Raw genomic sequence first — 22922 nt, forward strand, 5'->3', positions numbered from 1 at the left:
TGGATATATTACCAATATCATATTCAACCTGATATCTGTAGCTGTGTTTTTTTTTTTTTTTCTTAACCATCGGCCATAACTCAAGATTAATGATATTAAGAAAAAAAATGTTTCCTTTTCTAAACAAAATAATTGTCTTTTCTGGATAATGTACAAAATAGTTAAAATATACTACATGGATAACATGGATAGCTGGGAATACTTTCTCTCGCACTCACTATGACTCATACAGTCACAATCACAGGGTGAATTTACAGGTTCACCCTCCTTTTGTTGGGGCACCAGCAAAGGGCGCACCTGAACAATTGGCACCCCCTTTACAAATTTTTTCCTTTTCATCTTTTCAATTATTTCTATTTTTTGTATAATATAATTACAATTTTTAGTATAATATAATATTTCGTTTTATTTCAACTTGTGCTTTATTTCTTTTTTATTTTTCTAACTAATTTCAGAATTGTTTACATGAATTCGTAAGTATTTACTTAAAAAAAAAGGGCATTTTTGCATTTCACAACCGCGCTGAAATAATAACGTAATTATTTAGAAACCTATTATTTAACATGAAGAGGGGAGAGTGTTTTGTAACTATTCTGTGCTTTCACCTAATAATTTAATAATAAAAACATATTGTAAAATTTGAATTTAACTTGAAAATACTATTGCAAAAATAGCACGGGTTGTTAAATGAAAAAGCACCTTTAAAAAGTCGTAAATAAATTTTTTAAAAAATAATGACGGGGAGGGGACAACAGACTGAACTTTTCTCAAAGTGAAAAGTAAAAAAAAAAAAAAAAATGGCGGGGGTGGGGAACCAATGTCAAAACGAGACTAAATCGGTTCTAAGAATGGGGGATCAATTTACTAGAATGTTGTATGTGAAACTGAACCCCCTTCCAAATTTTTAATTACCATATTGATATTTGTTTTATAATCTGATAGCTTAATGTCCAATTGATAATAATTCGCACAAATAGTTGAAAAAAGGACGAAAAGAAAAAAAAAATTGCAAGGGGGGGTGCCGATTGTACAGGTGGTGTTGGTGCACCACTGGTGCACCAAACAAGGTATTTGTATTTTCCTACAGAAGATCAAAACATCTATTTCTTTACTTATTTTTTGTAAAAGAAATTGGTACTTATGCACTTTTGTTACCGTGATAAATAACATTTAGAAAGCCATTCTTAAGATGAGGAGGGTGTTTTGTAATTATTCAGTACTTTCACCTAACAATTTAATAAAAAAAAAAAGGGTATTTGTACAGTTTAATCAAGACATTAAAAAATGAAAATATCAAAAAAAGGTTATATTGTACGTATCCGTTATGGAATGAAGTTCTCCGATGTTTAACTTGGAGTTATCTCCCGTGACGTTTCTAACCTCCAAACAAAAATTAAGAAAAAATCCAAGATGTCTGCCTTCAACGCGCTCTCATAAAAACGTGTTTTTCCGCGGAAAAAAAAAAAAAAAATACTTGATCAAATTAAGTGATTTTTTTTTTTCGGCTTCAGTTCAAAACGGATACGTACAACTACAATATAACCTTTTTTCGATATTTTCATTTTTTTAATGTCTTGATTAAACTGTACAACTACCAAAAAAAAAAAAAAAAAAAAAAAGATATCGTAAAACTTGAATTTAACGTGAAACTACTATTTAAAAAATAGCACGGTAACAAAAGTGCATAAGGATCAAAAAATTATTTAAAATAAAACCTAGTACAAAATTTGCTTTTTCGTTATTGCAGCGAAACCTTATGTAAGCTAAAATATTTTCATTAATAGTTAATTTCCTACCGCATCGTTTTCCGTAAATTTTGAATATTTTTATTATTGCAACATGACAATTCAGTTTTCGAATTTCGCTGAAGAACCAAAAATTTTTCTTGCTTTCTTTATTTCATGATCTCTACCCAAGATAACTATTTTCCGACAATTATCGCCTTGCTCCGTTATACTTCTTATTTTGGTCACTTGATACTTCGGTTTGTCTATTATTGTTGTTGTTTTTGTTATTATTATTATTATTGTCATTAACAATAAATTATGCAGAAAGACGCAGAAAGCAATCAAGGAATTCCATATAACCACAAGAAAAGACAAAATTACAATCATACTCTAAGTTTAAAAACGAGTTCCTATTTTTACGAATTCTATGATGAATATTTAAAACAGCTGAGCTGAAGTGTTGCATGGACTTACCTTTTTGTTAAAAAAATTCTTTTAGCACAAGAAGAAAAATTGTAAGATGTCAAGATTTGTTTACTTCACAAAAACTAAAGATTTCAACTAAAACTAAAATTTGTATTTGTAGACATTTTGTCCTGTTTGCATAGAAATCGAAGAGTTGATAAGGGAGATAATCCGTTATTCCCTAAATCTATATATTAGTATAGTATATGTGTTATTTATTTTGTGTGTCGCGCTTACATTCGAGTGGCTGTCGTTTAATTGTTATGGGCTTCCATTTATTGTAATAAATAATTTCACCGAGAATTCTTCATAAGTTTTAGTTTCGCTTTCAATTATAGCTGATGGCACTCCAGTAATCTATTTTTTCTTTTATAAATAATTTTATCAAGAATTCTTCATGAGTTTTGGTTTCGGTTTCGAGTATAGCTGAAGGAACTCAAGTTTTACACACACACACACACACACACACACACACACACACACACACACACATATATATAATTATTTCCAGAACCAAACAACGTCACAGCTCACAAGAACCATGACAGTCAACAAACCGGAAGTCCAAGACTCGAATTTTGCCCTCATTTGGGCTCATCAGTAAGACATATCCGAACTCAGGATTAGAAACCTGGGCCTCTTGCATGCAAGGCGAGCGCTCTGCCACCTGAGCAAACCCGTCACATACACACACACGAAAGTCTATTAATTAACGTAGATCAAGCAAACCGCAACAAAATCCGACTATGGAACCAACCTACTTTGTCTCATACAAATGATGTGGTCATCCAATCAAGCTATAACCGAAGCCGATGTTGCACAAGTAGGAATTTTTATACTCGCTAGGGCAACGTCATCCAACATGCTAACCTAGCGAGCAATTAGTAATAGAATTTTCAGAATGTGAGAGATTATATAATTATTTCCACAGTCAAACAACGACGCAGCTCACAAGAGCCATTACAGCTAACCAAATCAGAAGTCTAAGACATGAGTTTCATCCTCATTTTGGGCTCATCAGTTAGATGTATCCAAACTTGGGATTCGAAATTGTTTTGAAGATAGCAAATACTATGTGCAGTTATCATGGAAAGATGACAAAATATCTCATGCACCTTCGAATCATGCGGTGGCCTTGTGCATATTGGAACATGTAGTGCAAAAGTTAGAGAAGAAGCAATTTTACCAGGAATACTTGAAAGTTTTTCAGCAGCAGGAACGTAAGGGAATCATAGAAGAAATTTTTGGTACCTTCATAATGATTTTAGGAATTCATTTGGATTCCAGACAGACCTGTCTTGAAATTAGACCCTACCTCTACCACTAAAATTCGGCCAGTGTTCAACTGCAGCCTCAAGATTGGAGACTCTCCTTCCCTTAACGAAGTAACATATCAGAGAGTGAATCTCACGAGTGACCTTTTGGACTTACTGCTCATCTTTTACGCAAATCATGTCATATTGGCAGATCATCAAGAAGGCCTTCTTGATGAGCCACCTGAAGCTAGAATCTGACGAGAACCGATTCTGTTTTTTTCTTAAAGGATGCAGGTCACCTATGCTGTTTTAGATACAACACTATTTATTATGGGGTTTGTTTCTAGTCACTTTATATTAAACTAGCGGGGGTACCCGGCATTGCCCGAGTGTTTGTTTCCGGGACGGGGGGGGGGGAGTTTTAAAAAATGTTATGGTAGGTAAGTAGGAAGGATCAAACCCGGAGTCATGAGTAAAAGTAGGAAAATAAAGTGTGAAAAAAAAAAAAAAAAAAACATCTGCAACGTTAACAGTTCGGCCACCAAGAGAAGTCCATTCCAGTTGTTTAGGAAAAAAAAAAAAAAAAAAAAACGACTACGGTAGGTCGGCGCGAAAGTGAAAATATAATATGAATTGTCCAGCACGCTAACCACTACGCCACAGAGCACTGCAGCTTAGTTTAGTGATTTTAAATAACTTGACATGAAAGAACTACGAAGCCAAACCGGTGTTCTCTTCTCAACTGTTCCTTGTGAACGATCCCCAAATGGTGTTAAGTGGTGGCAGGGGGAGGAGGAATTTATTAGAGAGAAAATATTTTACCACTTCCATTGATCTTAACCGATTTTGGCCGTGACTTCTCAGCAGAAAAAGTATAGAAATCTAAGATTATCGAGGAATTTGAGAAATAATAAGCCTATAACACACCTCAGATATTGTTCTGCCGTTTGTGCATATTATATTTGCATGAAATATCTTGATTTTTAATCCTATTAATGTCAAAATCAGACGGGAAAAAATGAGTTCATTTTATTTATATAGAGAAGATTATGTCCTCCAATACCATGCTGCTCAATATCCCATGAATAATTGTAGATATATGACGGAGAATTGGTTTTACGTGGACAATCTTGTTGTCAAGTGATAATGCAGATAAACTGTGTGGGTTGAATGCTCTCTCCCAGGAACGATTACTTCAGGCAGTCTTGCAATTCGGATCATGTAGAGATTCAAAAGAAAATGAAAGAGAATGCTACACTGAGTAATCATGGTAATGTTGAGAAAAGATGCTTGGATATTGATACCGTCATCTCACGGACACACTTCTTGTGGCACCTGTTAAATGCAATTCTTGTGCTTCTACAAAGAGACAAATTCTCGGGGAGACAACTAGAATCGATGACCTCTTATCATTGAGCCTGCTGGTTTCATTACGCGGCTGTATTTTGTTAAGCAAGCTTCAGGAGAAAAGATTTGAATGAGATGAATCAGTTTCTCCGGAGTACTTGTCTCTATGGCAGAAACTTTTTTCTGACCTTACTGAATTGGAAACCGTTTTCTTTCCCAGAAAGGCATTCAGTGAGAATGAGACAAGCAAACACTTTCTCTTCTGTGATGCATCTTCAGGATCCTATGATTTCGCTGCATATGTGGTGCAAAATTGCAGGTCTTGTTTGGTGTTTGTAAAGGCTAGGGTGGCTCCCTTGAAAAGGAAAATGCTTCCTACCCTGGAACAGATGGCTGTGTTTTGGCTTTTAGGCGTTTGCCCATTATTTTAGGGAACTTTGGAGGATTTACTCCTTCTGGAATTCATGTGGCCACCGATTTACAGGTGGTCCTTGTTGTGATATAGATAAGTGCTGATGGTTAGGGACTAAACAAGGATGTGCGGAAACTGAAAGGAAACACGTTTTATTCACTGAGTCTACAAACCAGAACTGCTTGACAGTGAGCCCGAAACCGGAAGAGGGGATATGGGGGAGGAGTGGGAGGAGAACTGGATGGGGCTGTTAATACTGATACTACAATATCCTCTTCTCTATTGAAGGAGAAGTACATTGGGCTGTAATGGGCTGGAAATGGTTTTACAGAGAAGGGGGGGATAGTTCATTTATTCTATGTGACAGATCAAGCCTTTGTATAGGCTTGTCCTGCTTGATCTACACAGTTTGGCAGATGTTGATGGAACCGGTTGATGGATGCTTGGGATGACCATCGGCTGGCCTTGGTCTTTGTGCTGGCATAGTGTTGTGAAGGTAAGGAACTTGGTATGTGCCGCAACAAGTTTTCAGTTGGTGCTGGTACTTTGTGTTGCCTGTCTTGCCTATTGTTAATAACTGTCAGTTTCTGCGATGGATTACACTGCTGGCAAGTTCTACCAGGTATGACCTTAGCTCATCAGCAATCTGTACAATCTTTCCAGGTTCCCAGAATCTGGTTCTTTTGTCCTGAACATGAATCTGTTGACTGGTATAAAACTGTGTGTTGATGGCTATTCTTTTGGTCATACCATTTTTTTTTTGTTTCTTCTTTGCTCTTCTCCAGCTCTACCTTTGTTTGTTCATCCCCTAGTTTTCGATACCAGTGGAATCTTCATGGGTTTTCCATTCAGTAACATTGCTGGGGGATTTGATTTGAGCTAATAGCGGAGTGGTCCTGTAATCCATCATTGCTAGATGGCTATTTGTGTTTCTCTCTTACTCTTTCAACAACAACTTTTTACAGATACCCACCATCCTCTCTGTGAATCCATTTGACTAGGGCTGATGTGACGAGTGTGTCTGAAGTTGTAAAATTTGGTAAAATCTACAAACTCTGTACTGGACTACTGTGGCCCATTGTCGCTGTATACTACCTCTGAAACACCTCGTTCTTCAAACAGGAGGTTCATTTGTCGAATTATTGCAGCTGATGTGATCACATGGAGACGCCATGTGAAGGAGCTGTGGCTGTAATGGTCCCCCACTAGTAAGAATTTCTTATCTTCCATGTACTGTCATGCGTAAGAAGGTCTCATGCTGGTGTAGTGTTTCTGATGGGATACTGGTTGGTATTCTTGTATATAGAACAGTCTCTAATTAGTTCCTCTATGTCCTAGTTGATACCAATCCAGAAAACTGCTGTTTGGACTAGTAAACATGTTTTCTCTATCCCCTGGTGGGACGAATGTAGTTGTTGTAGGATGTCTGGTCAGAATGAGAGGTATAATCATTTTATTGCCTTTAAGGAGTATCCCATCCTGGAGCTCAATTCAACAGTCTTTGTCTGGAGAAGGGGAGCTGCGTTTACCCCCAGTAGGCATAGTTTCCACAGGAGACAGAGTAGAACTCTAACCACTTCTAAAGTGAGTACCAAATTATTGTTGTTCTCTATTGTGATGTTACATTATTCTTTACGTTTGTCAATTCATAATAAATGTGTATTTTTGTACTTGTGAACAATTTGCGTTTATTAAGTATTTTTAGTTTCTATGATTCAGTACTTACAACAGTCTCAAACAAAACAGAGTTTGTTGAAATTCATCTTGTGCACTAGTACTGGAAGCACTGGGGTGATGAATGTAGTTAACTCTCTTGATTTTTTTTTCCAGTTTCATGTTCCAGTAGCCAGATTTCACATCGACTATTGAGAACCATTTTGCTCCATGAAGTCTGGAGATGATTTCCTCAAATGTTGGTGTAACAAAGTATGGCTGCAACACCGCCTTGTTTAAATCCTTAGGGTCCAAGTATAGTTTGATAGATCCATTGGCTTTTATGACGCATACAAAAGAGTTGACCCAAGATGTCTGTTTTGTTATGAGAATTATTATACCCTGCTTTGAATTTCTCTTTCAAGACTATTGATACCTGACGGGGTGGGTGTATTACTTGAGGAATTGACGGGTCAATTCTAAAGCTGTACTCTCCTGGTAAGCACCTGATGTCTTTGAACGCCCTTGAGTATGCACTCTCTTTCTTTCACATCTCCTTCTGGTTTTGATTGCATTACTCTACAGTTGAACTGGTGTGGTCTTGCTCAGACATATTGGTCCCTATAGTAAAATTAAGGGTCACTAGTCCCAGTTTCCTGAAGGTCTAGAGGCCAAGTAGCACGGGTTCATTGATTTTTTTTTTACCACGTGGAAGTTGACGCTTGTAAATTTATCACCATATCTGACTCCTTGGTGACATACACCCACTTGGTCGATTGGAACACCACCAAAGGTGAATAGTCGGATTGAAGCGTCTCGAAGTTGTACATGCTTAAGCTGTTTAAAATATTCCCACGGAATGAGGTTGCTAATGGCACCTGTGACCACCTTCGCATTTATTTTTATTTGTGATCTTCTGTTCCCTACTCTTAATTCTGCACACGCCTCTCTAGTGTCAGCTGGGGTATGGGATTTTGCTATTTTGAGCCATGAAATGGTTTGGAGTGGTCATCTTCCTCATCGCTGTGAATTGTTATATTGTGGGCATTTTTATTTCTTGGGGTTTTTGTTGATCTTGGACACCTATCTTGTTTACAAGTGGATTCTTTTGTGTCTCTGGTGCGACAAGCAACTGCAAAATGCCCTGTCCTCTGGCATTTCCCATAGGTTTTTCCTTTTGTTATAATACTCTCTTCCAGCCTTTATTACATGGACATCTTGTGTTTTTTTCTTTGAGAATCTGTGGTGCACTGTGTGTTTTGTGTTGCCTCTTCTGTCTCTGCTGAGGTTATTTCCTTCCTTGAGTAAGGATTTTTGACTAGACTTAATGTTCAGTTCAAAAATGAAAAGGTCGACTGTTGTGTTAGTTAAGTCCCTTGGACAAAACGAAAGTTAGAAAGAGTTACTTCCCTTGTAAACTTTCTGTCATGACGTTTTTTGTCAATAAAACCTGTATTCTTTAACTCTCATTGTTTCTTATCTATTCTTCATCACAACCATCCTATCGGATTACCCCCACCCCAACATGACATGGTGTCAGAAGTGAGATTACAAAGACATATTTTTTTACCAATATTAATTTAATTGGACATAATGAATGAGCAGTGACATTTGTTTTCCATACGAGTTAAAAAAAAAAAAGAAAAAAACATGTGTGTAGCTGCTAAACACGAAAGGTAAGATAATTAACTTATACCAAATCGATATTATTTATACCAAATCGATATTATTTAGCATGGCAGCTTCATCCTAAGTTCCACCACCAACAATAGATTGGTCCGGTGCAAACCTTGCCAAATCGATGGACAGATTTATTCAGCAAGTCAAGCTTCATTTTGAAGGTCTAATGCACAATGTTAGCAACAATATCAAGGTTAGATATCTTTTGTTATGGGCTAGTGTCAAAGGACAAGAAATAAGTGACACATTCGTCTTTCGGCATGAAGAAGCAAAGACAATAAAAAACTACATTAAATACATTAGACAGTATGCGAACCCAAGGTTGAATTTTTGCATGGCAAAACATGGACTGCTATACAGTGCAAACAAAGTTTAGATCAATTGGCACACTCATTTTTGAAATGGCTTCGTCAAATAGCCAAATAGTGTGAATATGACCAAATAGTGGAGGATACCCTTGTAGTTGATCTCTTCATATTCAGAATTTATCTAAAGTCAGTGCAGAAATCCTTAACCAAAGATGGTAATGATCTGACTATCATGAGAGCGCTACAGATAGTAGAGACAGAGGAGGTGACTTGCAAGCAAGTTGAAGCAATACGTACCACAGTGGAAGTGAGCAGTACACATGCAATTCAGGCTAGGAATAGTGTAAAGCCAACAGAATGTGGATATTGTGGCAAAGGACATCCTCAAGGAGAGTGCCCAGCAAAAGGAAAATTGTGCATGATGTTACAAAGTTAAGTGCAAGATCTTGTTTCGGTTTGTGAAGCTTTCCTGCAAAGAAAACAACAAATTAGCAAGAGCAGCAAATACATTATGGAATTCGAAAGGAATAATAATAGCAGCAGCAGCTAAAAACAACAATATTTACAAATCTTTACAAAATACCAAAATACTCAACTCTGATTGGTTAATTTCCGACAGTTTGATTGGCTGTTAAAATCCAATTTTGACCAAGCAGAAATGACTTGCCATGGGAGCCGGGCACCTGCTATGTTTACATTTAAATAGAGAGGAGCCAAGCTGATCCGAGGAAACTGACTGGATAGTGAGAGCATTACAGCACCTCAAAGTGCTAATATCTTTGAGTCTCAAAGTGGTAATATCTACCAAAGGAATAGAAAATTCATGCCGCACGAATTCCTGTCAGTTGAGAACTCAACTTCAAACCCAAGGAGAGCAACCAACTTTAATCCTGGCCAGTTTGGCCATGGGTCTCGACTAAGATATGAGAAGTACTACAACTTCACCAGTTTGCCATTGGCTAATACTGACTTCCATACCAAACCACTGGTCAAATCCCTAGCCTAAGGATCAACAAATCCATCAAAAGTGCTACTACTATATGCTGCTACTACGTACACAAGGAGACTTGGCAGCTTGTCCGAGAGATAAGATGGCTGCAGACAAAGTCGATATCGCTAACTGGCAGATGACAAATCTGTACCATGTTAGGGTCTACAAAGCCGTAAAGGGCAGCTGAATAAACGTCCCACCTAAACGTAAGAGAAACAACATTTTAATAACAAGTAGACAAAAAATCTGCTAAGTTGCTTCCCTTTACGTTTTCCTTTAAAAAACCAACTCATATCCTTCGATATTGTTATCGAAAAACAACTTCACAAGGAATAACAACTATTGATATATTTTATCAACAAAAAAAAAAGACGCAAATCACCGATAAAGACTATACTGAAATGAATAACCTTAACAGCAGGGACAAACTGTTGTTGAACAGAACATTTTATTTTATTTTGCTTTGCTTAAGTTTGTTTTTAAAATAAATGATTAAGTAATCAATCCCTTAAAATTAAAATTATATTGTTTGTGTGGTTCTTACCCACCACCATAAGCGTATTCATAATATAACAATGATATGCAACAAAAAGGAACACGTTGCCAATGTTTGCCACTCCAAGGTGGGAGATAAAAAACAGAAAAGAACGACACAGCCACAGTGACATAAAAACAGGCGAATCCACATGGTAATGCCAGGTGAAAGTAACATTAGTGGTTCAAGAGAAGATATTTATTTTCACTCTGTTCAGCAGTAACCATCATCCACTACCGAGACATATGCTAAATTAAAAACTGCCAATAGTTAGCAGCAAATAGACATCGATGCAAAGGTTGATACAGGTGCTATGAGCAACTTTTACCCAAGGAAATATGAAAAAAACTACATGGTGTACCACTCAAAGCAACAGCTATACACTTAATTACCTTTGGTGGAACAACAATTAACCAAGAAGGAACGTGCCGGCTGGGAGTAAGATTCCATAACAAATTTGTCAGTGCAACATTCCATGTTGTGAATTCAAAAGGGCCTGTATTGATAGGACTACAGACATCAAGGGATTTTGGGCTAGTGATCCTAAACTTAGTTTTGAAGTCAGTCGATAGAGACAGTTGAAAAAATCCATTAAGTGCAAGCATCACCAAAAGATACAAAGGCAGTTCCAATGACAAGATCGAGTTGGAAAGGGAATTGAAATTAGAGAAAAATAATCATCCAAGAATTCCCTGATGTATTTGATGCTCATGGTCTTGTCTACCTGGTGAATATACTATTCATGTGGACCCTGAAGTACCGCCAGCTGTGCACTCACCACGACGAATCTCAATAGTTCTCAAAAAAAGAAGTTAAAAATTGAATTAGACTTCTTAATAGTATAAGGCATACTATCTCTAGTGACTGAACCAACACCATCGGTGAACTCATTTGTGTGTGAACAACAGTTCGGTCAGACTATGCCTAGACCCTCAGGATTTAAATAAAGCAGTATGCAGACCAAATTATGCATTTTCAAGGTTTGAGGATGTCACCACTGAGCTAAATAATGCAAGATGGTTCACAACCGTTGACATTAAATCTGGGTACTGGCATCTAAAACTGGACGAGAATTCCAGATGACTTACGACATTTATAACAGCATGTGGTATATACATGTTCAACAGGTTTCCCATGGGAGTAAAATGTGCCCAGGATGAATTTTAGAGAGCCATGAAAAAGAATTTTGGTGACTTTTAAAACGTTCTTTCTATATGTGATGACATAATCATATATGGATTCAAAGCAGATGTTAGTGATCATAACGAAGCACTTAAACAACTAATGCTTAGGGCAAGAGAAAAAAATTGCAAATTCAACTCAGAAAAACCTGTGGTAAAAACATCCAAAATAGCATTTTTTGGTCACATCATTTCAAAACAGGGTATCAAACATGAACCTAAGAAAGTATAGTATTATGCAAATGCAATAACCCGAGGATGTTAAACAACTCACCAATTTCCGAGGATTTGTTAATTACCTGAACAAATTTTCACCACAACTCTCAACCTTGACTAAACCCCTTTACAACTGGACATCAAAAAGGAATGAATTCACATGGTCATCACAGCAACAAAATGTATTTGAGGAAATCAAAGAGATCAGAAGAAATACAACACCGATATTTTGATCCAAAGGAACCCATTGTGTTACATGTGGATGGATCGATTGCAGGTATAGGTGCAGCTCTGCTACAAAAGAGTTCGCATTAACAAGCAAGACACTGTCAGGCCCAGAAACTTAATACTCAAACATTGAGAGGGAAATGTTAACCATCGTTTTTAGCTTGGAGAAATTTCACCATTATGTGTGGGGGTCACAAAATAATAATCCACACAGATCATAAGCCATTAGAATCGATAGTGCTAAAAACTTATCATGCGCACCCCCAAGACTTGCAAGGATGCTACTGACAGTGGAAGGATATGATTTCATTGTGAATTATATTCCATGAAAAACAATACTAACTGCAGACTGCCTATTGTGAGTATCATTTAGGCCTAGCAAGCACATTGAAATAATTGACCTATATGTCCACATTATGGTAAACTACCTGAACTTTTCATCAACCAGAATAGAAAACATCAGGGTTGAGACATTGCAAAACCCATTACTAAAAGAACTTGTAAATATGGTAATGTCTGGCTGGCCTGCAAATCGAACTGACTGTCCAAGCTGCCTCCTACCGTTTTGGAACTTTAGAGATGAGGTTGGGGTTCAAGATGGTATTTTGCTAAGAAACAATAAAATCATAATACCAGCCTCCCTACAAAGAGGTATATTGGAAGAACTTTATGCATCACATCAAAGAGTTGAGAAAACCAGACTAAGAGCCCGGTCAGTTATATACTGGGTAGGGATGAATAAAGACATTGAAGAGTGCTTAATTGTCACAACTGCCAAAAATATCAGTGAATCGATGCACCAGCATGAAACCCCTAGCTACCCTTGGCAATATGTCAGCACAGATTTGTTTTCTATGGCTGGAAAGGAATATCTACTTGCAGTAGACCAGTATAGTCAAAGTCCTTTCATACGACACTTCCACTCCACCTCAACAGTAGCTGTCATTAAAAATATAAAAGCAATATTTGAGGAACAAGGTGTACCAGAAATGTTATATTCAGACAATGGCCCACAGTTCACAAGCAAGGAATTAACGTTTTTTTCGAGATCATACAACTTTCTGCACAAGACATCATCTCCACACTACCCAAAATTTAATGGATTTGCTGAGAGGAGGATCGGAATATGCACAAGAAAACAAAGCTATGGGAACTCGGAATCATTCAGCATCCTGCTGCGGCACCAAGATCATACATAGTTGAGTCTCAAAGTGGTATTATCTACCAAAGGAATAGAAAATTCATCAGACCAGCTAAAAGAAGCTCGATACTTGAGGGCAACTACATGCATCTGAAGTAAGTGCATCACAAAGGGAACCGTTCATCAACCTCTCCGTGTTAAGAACGGCTTTCTAGGTGGGGGGGTTGTTTAATCTGAAAGCCGTTCTTTACATGAGGTTGGAGGTGTTTATAGTAAATAGTAATTAGTTCTTTCCGGAAGTAATCATTATCTAGTTTAATTTTTTTGGTTATTTATTTATATTTACTTCGGTTATAGTTTAAAATACTGATTTCTCCCTCGGATTCTGACAACAGGTGCCCGAAAAAATGGCGTCTCCATTTTCGGCAGTAAACTGCAATAGTACTTTTATTTTAACTGATGGCTTAAAATTGATTTTTTTAATATACTAATTTCGACATAATATGTTCTCATCTAAAACGTTTTGATTGAAAACAATCTGCACAAGCACAAAAATAAAAAGAAAAGGAAAAGAAAGACGCGGAAAACGCGACGAGTATGACCACTGCCATAGGAAGGTTTTAAAGTCAACAAAGTTCAATTTTTCCATACTTGCTCAACAACAACAAAAAAGAAGCTAATGCCTGAGAGTTATCCCCCTTTACTTTTCGCTCTTTCACTTTTGTATTTAATATTCTTTAGGCCAGTAACTTTCTTTTCTCCAAAGCACCATTCTTCGCTATTTTATTATTCGTAATAGTATTCACAGCAAATAAATAAATAAATAAAAATAAAATAATGATAAAACAATACTAATATAGTAAAACAAAAAAGACAGCAAAATGTAAGTATACATTCTTTTTAATCAATTTAAAATAAAGTTAAGTAGCGACGGAAGGGGTTGGTTAAGATTTGTTTTGACGGAGTCTTTAAAAATCTACCAAAAATCAGGTAATTATCTGATTAATATAAACTTTTCACAGATTATTAAGTGACAAATGAACTTTATATGGGCGTATTTTTTTCCATAATCGACATATATATTTAATTATTTTAATTATTATAGTAAAAAAAAATAATTATATATATATATATATATATATATATATATATATACTTTCTTTATTTGTGGTCACTTCTACTACAAATAAAAATAAACACCTGGGACTAAGCATATATGGTAAATTTTTACGATGTGCCCCGGCCCAGCGTATTATAAACACCCCAACCTTCCCATGTTAAGAACAGCTTTCGGAATACCCCCCACCTCGAAAGCCATTCTTAACATGGAGAGGCTGGCGGGGGAGGGATGTTTATTCCAAAAGCCGTTCTAAACATGGGGTGGTTGGGTAGGTGTGTCAGAAACTTCGTGAAAAATATTGAATAATTCCACCTCCCTGTCTTTCCAAGCTTATAACTACTCGAAAAATGTAATTCAAAACCTAATTTTTTTTTCAATTAAAGGAGCAAGGACCAAGGTTTCATTAAAAAAAAAAAAAAACAAACAACGTGTTTTCTTTTTAAAAAGGGGAGGGGGTTAAACTTCGGACTTTATAGGTAAATTTCTTAAAAACACTACTTTTTTTGTTTTAAATTTGAATACATTATTTATTGATCTTTTATCTTCAATTTGTGATATATAACACTTTGGCGAGTAAATTAATTATTTATTTTTTAAAAGGCGTTTCAAAATAGGGGGCGTGAATTAATTCGACCTCCTGTCTTTCCAAGCTTATAACTATTCGAAAAATGTAATTCAAACCCTAATGTTTTTTTTTTCAATTAAAGGAGCAAGGACCAAGGTTCATTTAAAAAAAAACAACAACAAAAAAAAACGTGTTTTTTATTTGTTTTTTTTTAAATGGGTTTTAAACTTCGGACTTTACAGGTAAATTTCTAAAAAAACACTGAATGCCGAAAAATGTATATATAAAAGACCTAATGAAATTAGCTTTTAACCAGACGCATTGCAGACATCTAGTCTTAATTTCAATAGCACATTCATACAGTGCCAACCAGATTATAATGATATACAAAAGAAAATTCCATAAACTTCTCACCAAGAAACAAACTTTTAACTAAAAAACTTTTTACTAAAAAAACATCTGAAGGGAGCTAATAAAAGCTTAAAACGCTTAGTAATTGTCTGTATTTTTGAGATGAGGTGTTTTCATTTATTGAGATTATCGGACTGACTTCCTCATCTTGGTTGTTATAGTCACAACGTTTCGGCCGTTTTGCCCTCTGGCCTTCATCAGGTGTTTTGTATCGAACTGGGGAACCATTTGTTAGGAGTCTTGAACCCAACCCTTTATTATTATTACGGGGGTACCGTGTTCGGACTCCATCTAGGCTCTGGGACATAGTTGCTGATTCTCTGTTTTGAATGGTACTTTTCACTGCCTTCGTTCAGGATTGAACTCAGCACCTTTGGGTAACTGTAAACTTTGATACAACGTCTAGGACCACTCGGTCATATGTCACTAGGACATATGGCCGAGTGGTCCTATATGTATGTATGTATATATATATATATATATATGTTTATATATGTATATATATGTATGTATATATATATATGTATATATATATGTATATGTATGTATATATATGGATATGTATATATACATATGTATGTATATATATATATATGTGTATATATATATGTATGTATATATGTATATATATATGTATATTGCATTAAGCTGGTCTGCAGTTTAATTTGTTGCTGGCTATCTTGCTCTTGCTTGTTGCTGGATCTCAACATTTAGAACCGAGAGAGAGAGACTTAGCTGTCGTACAAAGCTAAGACTCTGTAACATCATATTTGTATAGATACTCCCCCAGACATTTGGGCTCATGGATTTTAAATGTCTGAGGGAGTGGCACTCGTCTGACAAGAGACGTTGCAATCATCATCATATATGTATATATATATGTATGTATATATGTATATATATGTATATATATGGATGTATATATGTATATATGTATATATATGTATATATATATACATTTGTATGTGTGTATATATATGCATATATATATGTATGTATATATATATGTATATATATGTATGTATATATATATGTATATGTATGTATATATATGTGTATATGTATATATGTATGTATATATACGTGTATATGTATATATGTATGTATATATATGTATATATGTATATGTATGCATGTATATATATGTATATGTATGTATATATGTATGTATGCATGTATATATATGTATATATATGTATATGCATATATATGTATATGTATGTATATATATACGTATATGTATGTATATATATGTATATGTATGTATATATATGTATATATACATGTATATATATATGTATATGTATGTATATATATGTATATGTATGTGCATATATATATGTATGTACATATGTATATGTATGTATATATATGTATATGTAGATATATATGTATGTATATGTATGTATATATATGTATATGTATGTATATATATATGTATGTATATGTATGTATGTATATATATATGTATATGTATGTATATATATGTATGTACATATATGTATATGTATATATATGTGTATATGTATATATATGTATATGTATGTATATATATGTATATATATGTATGTATATATATGTATATGTACATGTATACATGTATGTATATGCATATGTACATGTATGTATATGCATGTATATTCATATGTACATGTACATATATATGCATATATAAAGGGCGGTCAAGGTCTAGTGTCGACGTGTGTTAAAAGCACACAGATGTCTTAGCGTCATAATGTGCTTCTCCCAGACAAATCAACCTCGCGTGCACGTTGTGACCTCTTCCACTCAGACAGGGCTCTGATGAACGGCGAGTGTCCTGAGCCATATAACTGGACCTCCACTGCCTTGTGAGCCTAGGTTCTTTTAACCAAATGCCAAGGGTGAGGTAACTCTTAAAGAAACCTCCTCCTATCAGCTATGGCATACATTATCCACCAGCGTATGGAATATGCTGTGGTGCCCAGCAACCTGTCCCAGTCATTGATCAAATGGCATGGTAGGGTGGAGAGGGTTCCCATAAGCCATGGTGAAGGCAACTTCTCTAGGAGAAGGAAACCCTGATATAAAACCTGCGGCAACTGCTGCTTCCAATGATGTTGACTTGCTTTTTTTTTTGGTTCAATGTGGCAGTTGTTTAGAGAATGGGATTCTCTCAGTGCAAATTTTTTCCTCACTATAAAAAGCTTCAAGCACAGGCATTACTTGATATGCAATGGAATACACTTTGCAATCAGTGTGTATCTCGATAACAAAAAGGTTGGCTGTAGCCTGAAACGGCAAACGGGCATTCAATGAGGACTGATGCAGATATGGGCGTGAATGGCAATAAAGGCTCTGGAACTTCCAGGGTCTGGCCTGGTAGGTGTTCAGGGCTCCACAGCTTGGACCTGGTTATCAGTGGATGTGCTGGACTATAGAAAGTTCAAAGAAGTGACCATCTGGCACGTGCTGCTAGTTGCGCTCATGTTTTTGTCATTTGAGCCAGAGATATATTAAGTAATGGCAATACTCAAGAACGAGTTGCTGCTATCAGATGTATATATATATATATATATATATATATATATATATATATGTGCATATATATATGTGTATATGTATATATATGTGTAGTTATATATATATGTGCGTGTATATATATGTATATATATGTGTATTTATATATATATATGTGTATGTATATATGTATGTATATGTATGTGTATATATGTGTATATATATATATATATATATATATAAAGCTGTACTACCGGCGAAGTGAACGTCTCTCTATTCTATGTCCTGTGTATTTGGGATTGTTTTACTCTTTTATTCATGTTGAATTCACTTATTCGTAACAACCATCATCGCCGTTGTCATGAATGTTCAGGATTTGTGCCGTTATGAACGCGTTTTCATTTTAAAAGCTGTAATACTGGCGAAGCGAACGTCTCTCTATTCTATGTTCTGTGTATTTGGGATTGTTTTACTCTTTTATTCATGTTGAATTAATCTATTTGTAACAACCATCATCATCGTCATCATAAATGCTCCTTCATATATATTCTACATGTACGTGTATGTGTACGTGTGTGTGCATATGTATGTACATGCATGTATGTATGAATGTATGTGTGTATGTGCATGTTGTCATTTGTGTTTGTTCTTGCGTATGTATGTTTGCATGCATCTGTTTGTATGCATGCTTGTATGTGTACGTGTATATCTTTATTTTGATATGTGTGTGGGATGACGAGGACTCCCAAAAGCCCTGTTAAGGCAGCCCCACTGGGTGAAGCAAATCTCTGATTTAAAAAAAACAAAAAAAAAAATATAAAGCGGGAGACCAGTACCCGCATTAGGCTGGTCTGCAGTTTGATTTGTTGCTGGCTATCTTGCTCATGCTTGTTGCTGGATTTCAACATTTTGAACCGAGAGAGAGACTTAGCTGTCATACAAAGCTAAAACTCTGTAACATCATCTTTGTATAGATACTTCCCCAGGCATTTGTCTGTAAAAATTGTCCATGGCGATGGAAAAAGTGTCACGTGTGTAGTCCTGAAATGCTGGAAGCATGTAATAATTGATCTGCCATCATTCTATATATGCATATGTGTGTGTATGTATGTATGTATGTATGTATGTTAATATATGTACTAGTGTATGTATGTGTATGTATACCTATTTGTATATGTATGTATATATGTATGTGTGTATATATATTTATTTATTTTTTGTGTATATATGTTTATGTGTGTTTGTATGTATATATGTATATATATTTGTGTGTATGTATGTCTATGTATATATGCATATATATGTATGCATATAGGTGAATATATACGTATGTGTAGGTATATGTAGGTAACTTTATGTGTATGTATGTATATGTGCATACATTTGTATGTATATGTAAGTGAATATGTATGTATATGTGTGTATGTACTTGTATATGATAGTATATATGTGTATGCATATGTATGTATATGTGTGTGCATGTGTGTATGTATATGTTTGTATGTATGTGTTATATGTATCGTGTATGTATGTATGCATGTGTGTATGTTTATGGGTGTGTATATGTATATATATGTATGTATGCCAAGGACCGTCTTCAATGTCATATCTGCTTGAGCGTGTGAATTCGCTGGCAGGACTTTAAAAAAAAAAAGTTATCTTCGGGCTCATGGACTTTCAGTGACTGAGGGAGTGGCACTCGTCTGACGACGTTGCAATCATCAATCATCATATATATGTGTATGTATATATGTGTATGTATATATATGTATATGTGTATGTGTATGTATATATATGTATATGCGTATGTATATATATATGTGTGTATGTATATGTGTATGTATATATGTGTGTGTATGTATATGTATATATGTGTATATATACATATATATATGTATATGTGTATATATGTGTGTATATCTATATATATTAATATATATATATATATATATATATATATATTAATATATATATATATATGTAGAGAGAGAGAGAGAGACAGAGAGAGAGAGAGAAAATAAAAAGGAACAAACTGTATTATGTGTTCATCAACGTTTCGTCTTTATTTCGAGACTTACTCTGTATGTATAGAGTTTAAAATAGACTTCATAACCTAGGGAGATGCTCTTTTCTCTTCCCTGCAACCTCTTTCACACTGAAGAGACATGGCGAGCTTGTCTCTGCTTTATCGTTATTTTCATGGCAAGTGCTCGTCTGAGCTTCAATCTATGGTCCCCCCTCCCCAAACTTTCATGAAAAACACTTGTCTAGCTGAAAACACTATCAATAATTTCCCCCACTCTTTATTTGTGCTTAAACCTAAACATAGATTCCATGAACAAAGTTTCTTTCTTAGAACTGCACGCCTGTGGAACTCTTCAGCTTGCCTCCCTTCCAGCTGACTACAATATGGTCATCTTCAAGTTCAATATAAACAAGTTCTTGATGAACCGTCCCCTTAAGCAATCCAATTTACCAAATTTCCACTACTAACAATTACTACAATATTATCCCATTGACTACTGTATACCCATTAACCATTATCCTCACGTGGCCTTCGGGCCTTGATAAGTGGTTACTGCTATGTGAAATAAAAAAAACATGACTTCACACGATTTTAGCCATTTTAGGGTTCTATAGAAGACTTCATCAGAATTACTGATTTCACATTCTTTGCATCATGTCAATAGAAATGAAAAGAAAATTTTCTTTGCTTTCTTTTTGATAGAAAATTGATAATGCAAATTTTAGTTGCTGATCAAATAATAGCTGGCACTGGTGTTGAGATTATTTTCCTCTTCAGTTTTCATATCTTTGATTTCTTTTTCTTCATATTAATGGTTCACTATTTACTAAAATCGAAAACCACTTGATTGAGGATGAGGGTCAATGAGATTTTCAGGAACTGTATTACATTATCTATTCAGTAAAAGGAAAATAAGAGAGAAACCTTTTTAGGTCATGGCCTAAAGACGTTTCTACATTATTCCCCTTTCTGTAACTCTTATTGACTTGATAATGTTATGCATTTCCTATGTAAGTTTATGCTTCATCTTTTGAATTTATTCCCATGTTTGCTCCTCTTTATATCAATGAGGAGCTTTATATATATATATATATATATATATATATATATATATATAAGGTGCCAAAAGACAATTTGGTATTTTTTCAGATTAAGTCCACCTCCACAATTTTCTTTTAAATGATGACTTTTACAGGTTTTCGACTATGCTGGATACGAAATTCGCATTGAAATTTTACAGAAATAATTAGTTATCGAGATATAAATCGTTGTATTATGCATTGTATTCTTTGGTGGCCATCTTTTTTACGCGCATGCAGTGTCAGTCATAGATGAGAAGATTTGTTTATGGCGCGCGCATTATAGGAAAATAAAAAAATTTGAATTTTTCTGACTAAACTCACATTTAATGTAATGAAGTAAGTAGAATTATGCTTATTAACTAATGATATTAGATGTTGTTTTTACAAATCGTCATTTATCAAGGCCGAAAGTCAGTTGAGAATAAAGGTTAATAAAAAATATGAGTTGTCAGATGAATGATGAAAGGATCTAAGATGCTGAATGGAAGGAAAACCGTTTGATTAGTGTTATTAGGTTGGTGCAAAAATTCATGTGGAATCCATTTATCCAATTTTTTTTTACTTCTCTATTTGCTTTAAATGGCAAATGACTGTTGAGTGGTCGACCTCAAGTTCAACAGCAACCTTATGTGGTTTTGCAATTAAGGCTTTCAAATATTTGTTGTCAACCACAGTCGGCCAGCCACGACTGTCTTCATCTTTGAGGCTCTTGTCACCATTGCGAAATTTCTTGAACCACTGTTGTGCCACACGTTCATTAGTGGTTCCTGGGCTATATGCATCATTGATATCACGAGCGGTCTCGGCAGCTTTTCAGCCTAGTTTGAACTGGAACAAGAAAATTGTGTGGATTTTGATTTGGTCATGCTGTTGAAAAGCCTGCAAAAAATGAATGGAGAGATTGAAAACGATAACAAATAACACGATTTGATAAAGTGAAAAATGCACTTCATGGCTATATTTTATACCAATGAATTAATTCATAAATCATATATAAAAGTAACATTTGAGAAAACGATATTGTTTTTGCACTAACCTAATATGAGGACGGTTTGTTACAATTTAAATAAAAAATTAAAATTACTAATATTTGTCATTAATTAATACTTACACGTAGGAATTTCTCTGATTAGGATAACTTGTATTAAGTGGATTATTTGGACTCTAGTTGCATTTTGAGTGTTATTTTCACAATGTTTCAACTCATGTAATCTCCGACCCTCAGGTGTATTTTGTCTGCTGAACTTGGGAATCTTCACAAAATTTCAAATGGAACCTTATATTTAATCCACAGGAGTAGCATGCTCTCGTTCTGTCAGCCATGGCCGAGTAAAAGTCTTGAGTAATTCACAATTGTATTCTTAGTGTCACCCTCACTGAAAATTGAACCTTTAATCTTAAAAAGAATGTCACTTGGAACTGAATTTTAGCTACTACTTTATCCATTATGCCATGTGGTTTTGCATGATAAGATTCAAGATAAAAATAGTAATTTGAATAACCCAAATAAAATTATTATTGAATATTCATATTTAAAATTAGTTTATTATTAGAACTCATGTGAGTTTATTCTGTAACTTTGGTGATAAATCACAAAAATTTGTGTTAATATCATCTTTTTATTTGCAGATACGCATTAGGAGAAATGCCAATCTTCAAATTTGCGAACGGAAGTCATGGTATATTTATAAATGAATGAGAATATATCCACAGAAGAAAACAAACCCTTTACATTTAAAATATCCACATCTGCTTTTTTTATTATTCAAATAGAAAGGTTCATCTGACAATACAGACTAAAAAGTACATTTTTAATGAGTAGTTTTATATGGACATTCACCTTGAAAAAATAATATATAGTTGCACAGATATTGTTTTTCATATAAAAATACAAACAATACAAACCAAAAGTAAACATCTGGAATGTATAAATCTATATTTCCAAACAGTTACTGCATAAATATGCAAGTACATTTGTAATGAATTTAATTGTATGGTACAGCAGAACGAATAATGTTATAATTTCATGTATAAATAAATAAAAATACAAAACATAACAAAAACTTTTAATATAAATAT

General features: G+C 34.8%; 2 protein-coding genes across 2 annotated transcripts in view; both read right to left on the minus strand.

The window, feature by feature from the left end:
- Positions 1-2335, minus strand: part of LOC145242228 (uncharacterized) — a 54567-nt gene extending 52232 nt beyond the window's left edge. The window contains exon 1 of the mRNA XM_080105226.1: positions 2202-2335. The gene's annotated coding sequence lies outside the window, so the exon portion shown is untranslated. The remainder of the gene's footprint in view (positions 1-2201) is intronic.
- LOC145242782 (uncharacterized) overlaps positions 1-22922 on the minus strand; it is a 213163-nt gene that overhangs the window by 13410 nt on the left and 176831 nt on the right. The gene's annotated exons all lie outside the window — the stretch shown is intronic.

The sequence above is a fragment of the Euprymna scolopes genome, chromosome 21, assembly GCF_053919585.1.
Source record: "Euprymna scolopes isolate OS-2025 chromosome 21, ASM5391958v1, whole genome shotgun sequence".
NCBI classification, from domain to species: Eukaryota; Metazoa; Mollusca; class Cephalopoda; order Sepiida; family Sepiolidae; genus Euprymna; species Euprymna scolopes.